A 6,000-nucleotide genomic window follows, 5' to 3' on the forward strand; every position below is an offset into this window, starting at 1 on the left:
TTTACCTCCGGACCATTCCGGAACTCCTCGTGACGTCCGGGATCTCATCCGGGAATCTGAACAACATTCGGTAATCACATACAAGTCTTCCTAACAACCCTAGCGTCACCGAACCTTAAGTGTGTAGACCCTACGGGTTCGGGAGACATGTAGACATGACCGAGAAGGCTCTCCGGTCAATAACCAACAGCAGGATCTGGATACCCATGTTGGCTCCCACATGCTCCTCGATGATCTCATCGAATGAACCATGATGTGGAGGATTCAAGCAACCCCGTATACAATTCCCTTTGTCAATCGGTACGTTACTTGCCCGAGATTCGATCGTCGGTATCCCAATACCTCGTTCAATCTCGTTACCGGCAAGTCACTTTACTCGTACCGTAATGCATGATCCCGTGACCAGACACTTGGTCACTTTGAGCTCATTATGATGATGCATTACCGAGTGGGCCTAGAGATACCTCTCCGTCATACGGAGTGACAAATCCCAGTCTTGATCCGTGTACCCAACAGACACTTTCGGAGATACCCGTAGTATACCTTTATAGTCACCCAGTTACGTTGTGACGTTTGGTACACCCAAAGCACTCCTACGGTATCCGGGAGTTACACGATCTCATGGTCTAAGGAAAAGATACTTGACATTGGAAAACTCTAGCAAACGAACTATACGATCTTGTGCTATGTTTAGGATTGGGTCTTGTCCATCACATCATTCTCCTAATGATGTGATCTCGTTATCAATGACATCCAATGTCCATAGTCAGGAAATCATGACTATCTGTTGATCAACGAGCTAGTCAACTAGAGGCTTACTAGGGACATGTTGGTGTCTAAGTATTCACACATGTATTACGATTTCTGAATAACACAATTATAGCATGAATAAAAGACAATTATCATGAACAAGGAAATATAATAATAATCCTTTTATTATTGCCTCTAGGGCATATTTCCAACAGTCTCCCACTTGCACTAGAGTCAATAATCTAGTTACATTGTGATGAATCAAACACCCATGGAATTCTGGTGTTGATCATGTTTTGCTCTAGGGAGAGGTTTAGTCAACGGATCTGCTACATTCAGGTCCGTATGTACTTTACAAATATTTATGTCTCTATCTTGAACATTTTCACGAATGGAGTTAAAGCGACGCTTGATGTGCCTTGTCTTCTTGTGAAATCTGGGCTCCTTGGCAAGTGCAATAGCTCCAGTGTTGTCACAGAAGAGTTTGATCGGCCCCGACGCATTGGGTATGACTCCTAGGTCGGTGATGAACTCCTTCACCCAAATTGCTTCATGCGCTGCCTCCGAGGCTGCCATGTACTCCGCTTCACATGTAGATCCCGCCACGACGCTCTGCTTGCAACTGCACCAGCTTACTGCCCCACCATTCAAAATATACACGTATCCGGTTTGTGACGTAGAGTCATTCAGATCTGTGTCGAAGCTAGCGTCGACGTAACCTTTTACGACGAGCTCTTCGTCACCTCCATAAACGAGAAACATTTCCTTAGTCCTTTTCAGGTACTTCAGGATATTCTTGACCGCTGTCCAGTGTTCCTTGCCGGGATTACTTTGGTACCTTCCTACCAAACTTACGGCAAGGTTTACATCAGGTCTGGTACACAACATGGCATACATAATAAAACCTATGGCTGAGGCATAGGGGATGACACTCATCTCTTCTATATCTTATGCCGTGGTCGGACATTGAGCTGAGCTCAATTTCACACCTTGCAACACAGGCAAGAACCCCACTACAAGAAATATGTTAATACATGACGGATATAGTCCGTCACAGACAAGTGAAAAACTGTCATGGGTGCCCATACATGACGGATATGAAATCCGTCATGTATATCGCGTCATAATTTGACATCGTACCTTCCTTGACGGTTCTTAACCGTCATGGATCTGCCCCAAGCCCGCCCAGGCCCAAACCATTGTGACGGAACAATCCGTCATGGACTGATGCCACGTAGGATTTTGATTGACCAACATGGCTGCCTACGTGGATACTATTTTTCGTCATAAAATTCGTCATGGATTTATGTACAGTATAAATTTGGTCGAGCCCATTATCTCATTTATTTCAGCCTAATTTTCACCCAGGAAGTTTTTAGCATAATGCATCACACAAATGCCAACTTTTACCCAAGAGGAAGTGTTTGCAAAGTGTCAAACATTACACAGTTCATTGAGTATGTAGCCAACTGTATGTATCTACAACATAGCAGTTTATTCCTCCAAAATCATCTATGAAATGATTAACTTACAACATAGATTTACAAAATATATCACAACAAGTTTAGGAACCAGTACAATTCATTTTACATGAACGGAACATATAAACTATTAAGACTCTTATTCATGTTCTTGTCCTTGGCCCTCCTGTGCATGTCGTGGCTGATTGTGATAGGCAACACCAAGTAGCTCGCTATCCAATCTCACCTAGCATATTTACAAGAATATTAAGTATTTGTAGATATATATGAATAGATACTAGACATAAGATAAAAATAAATTATTTGTTGTCTAAGATTCTTAAATGTTTATGCTGCAAGTACATCTCAAAGGGCTGACAAATAGTAAAAATACTTGCTGCCGACTTGACCAACATAGTACTATTATTTATAACAGGAAACAATAATAAAATGAAATGAACCAGAATATATTTATACAAGATGACAACAATAGGAAAAAGGCTAGCTTGCACGAGAACTACAAACTTAGTCTATACATGGCTTAAAAATTATTTCACGATTATGAAGGTATATGCCAAATCATAACACATGAACAATGGGTGATGGCCACTCTAGTAGTGTATCGAAGCAATGCAAGGTTATTAAGGTACAAGCCCAAGTCTGAAGTTCCTTTTCTTCATTGGTTCATCTTGTACAGATTCTATTTTAGATATGCTCAGTCTAGGGGACTCAAAAAGGTATCACTATGAAACAAAAAGCACTACTTAACTATAAAATCCTAGCACATATCCTCCAACAATTTCATATTTAACATCTTCAGTGCAAATCAGAAGCATGTTTATGTTTCTTGTGATTTTAATTAGTGTAACTACACGCATATACATAATAGTAAAAAGTCACCTTAGTTTATGCAATCTATAATACTTCATGCACACAATTAATAAGTATGACATGGGAACTCATGGGACTTACATGTACACCATGGAGTAGCAATCACTAAGCTGTTTTGATGGAATTGCATAAGGACAGGTATTTTTCCCAAACATCTCGGCAAACATGTGAAAGGCACACCTACAGTAGGAATGTTTCAACATCTACACCTATGGGCAGCAAGTCGTGTAACAAGAAATCAGAGAAAGTCAAGTCATAGTGAAATACAAGACATAAGCAAGAAGATAAATTGGATCACTTTATATCAAATCAAGGCCTAGAAATGTGCAGAGATATTCAATGGTGGACATTGTGAAGACCATACTTATTTTTTCTCTACATTTACAAAATGAATAATCTGATCTTGTTAGTTAGTTTTCAAGCATATCCTAGTTAGATCACTCTTTTAAGGATTTACAAACATCAATATTACATCACTTTCAATTTTCTTGGAAACGTTCTGAAAAAGGAGCCTCTGCTTTCTGTGTATACGCTTGCCAAAACAATATATACTCATGACCTCCACTAAACATTTGCATTAAAAACCAAGTTAACCACCATGAGAACAAATCTAGATAATAACAAAGACATATCAGCTTGGTAAAATATGGATGCTCAAGGCACATGTTGATACGAACTTTTGGCTGAACTATTTTAAGAGGACTTAAGAGGACAAATCTTCAAGCACTACACGTATCTAACTCTGCGCCAGTTTCCATTATAAATAAATAAAATAGATTGTCAGATGGAGGCATCTAGTACGTAATATCCTGAACCTGGTGACAGAGAAGAAGTGTAATAGTAGGCCTAGTTAACAAACAGTCTACTCTTGGTCAATCGATTCAGTGAGATTAATGAATTACTTTCCGTGCAGAAACAAGAAAAATCAAAGGAACCAACGGGAGCATATCATGGGCATTTTCTAATTAAACTAATAGTTGCTTATAACTAAGGAACGGATCTAACAAATTGTACACTGCTAGTGCTCACACGGTGACAAAAGAAAAACAAAATGGCCAAGTTTTCTTCATCAGATGTTGGTCTAGGTTTGGATGTAACTTGCGAGTATCAGGAAACAAAGTGGCCATGTTTTCTTCATTAGATTCAGTCCAAGGAAATTTGAGAACCCCTGGAGACCTATGCTAGAGCAGAGCAGCAATCACTTGGAAGGTAAAGAAAACAGAGAGGAAGGGTCGACCTTATTCTGTGGCGAATCATGGTGGGCGGGGCACATGACCTTCCTTGCTGTCGAGCTAGTCCATCTCGTGGGGCTCCAGCATGGGGTCCGGGTCGTCACCGTGCATGGATCTGGAGAGGCAGAGAGCTCCTGCTGATCTGAATCGAATCAAAAAAATCGATTGGAATGGTAAAGAGAGAAGGAAGGAATGAAGGAGAAACGAGACGAGGGAGAGAAGTAGGGAGGTACCCTACGCAGTGCGTCGGCGGCGTCGGCGAGGTCGAGCTCGGGCCTCCCGCAGGTCTCGGCCACCGTTCTCTCCTCGTCCAGCGCTTGCTGCTACGAATCTCCGGATGGAGAGGCAGCTGCACGAGCAAGGAGACGGAGGAGGGAGGCCCCTGCCGTAGATCCACGGCCATGGTCATTGGTTGTGAGCAGCAGAGGTGTGCAGCAGTGGCTAGGGTTGGCCGCCGCCTCCATCGGGCCGCTACAGCCGCCGTCGCCATGGATCTCGAGCCACTGTAGCCTCCGTCGCCATGGATCTTGGGCCGCTGTTACTAGGCAGGGAGGTGGAGGCAGAGGACGGGGACGAGCAGAGGAGAGGCGTGGCGGCGCCGTATGGAGGAAGGAGAATTGGGACGGGAGTGCGTTAGGTTTAGGTTTATATACAGGAAAGGTTTAGGGCTTTAGGCGGGCTTTTCGCGGGCTTGTACTGGGCTTTCCATGACGGTTTCTGAAATTGTCACCAGAAATCCGTCATGCATTAACAGGTTTCTTGTAGTGCCCCTTCTTGGACTGATCCATATTGAACTTCTTCAATATCTTATCAAGGTATGTGCTTTGTGAAAGACCTATGAGGCGTCTTGATCTATCTCTATAGATCTTGATGCCCAATATATAAGCAGCTTCTCCAAGGTCCTTCATTGAAAAACTCTTATTCAAGTAGGCCTTAATGCTGTCCAAAAGCTCTATATCATTTCCCATCAAAAGTATGTCATCTACATATAATATGAGAAATGCTACAAAGCTCCCACTCACTTTCTTGTAAACGCAGGCTTCTCCATAAGTCTGCATAAACCCAAACGCTTTGATCATCTCATCAAAGCGAATGTTCCAACTCTGAGATGCTTGCACCAGCCCATAAATCGAGCGTTGGAGCTTGCACACCTTGTCAGCATTCTTAGGATCGACAAAACCTTCCGGCTGCATATATACAATTCTTCCTTAAGGAAACCATTAAGAAATGCCGTTTTGACGTCCATTTGCCATATCTCATAATCATAGAATGCGGCAATTGCTAACATGATTCGGACGGACTTCAGCTTCGCTACCGGTGAGAAAGTCTCATCGTAGTCAACCCCTTGAACTTCTCGATAACCCTTAGTGACAAGCCGAGCTTTATAGATGATCACATTACCATCCGCGTCTGTCTTCTTCTTAAAGATCCATTTATTTTCTATGGCTCGCCGCTCAACGGGCAAGTCAGTCAAAGTCCATATTTCATTTTCATACATGGATCCTATCTCGGATTTCATGGCTTCCAGCCATTTGTCGGAATCCGAGCCCGCCATCGCTTCTTCATAGTTCGAAGGTTCACCGTTGTCTAACAACATGATTTCCAAGACAGGGTTGTCGTACCATTCTGGTGCGGAACGTGTCCTTGTGGACCTTCGAATTTCAGTA

The sequence above is a fragment of the Triticum urartu genome, chromosome 2A, assembly GCF_056163025.1.
Source record: "Triticum urartu cultivar PI428250 chromosome 2A, HENAU_Tu73, whole genome shotgun sequence".
Taxonomy (NCBI): Eukaryota; Viridiplantae; Streptophyta; class Magnoliopsida; order Poales; family Poaceae; genus Triticum; species Triticum urartu.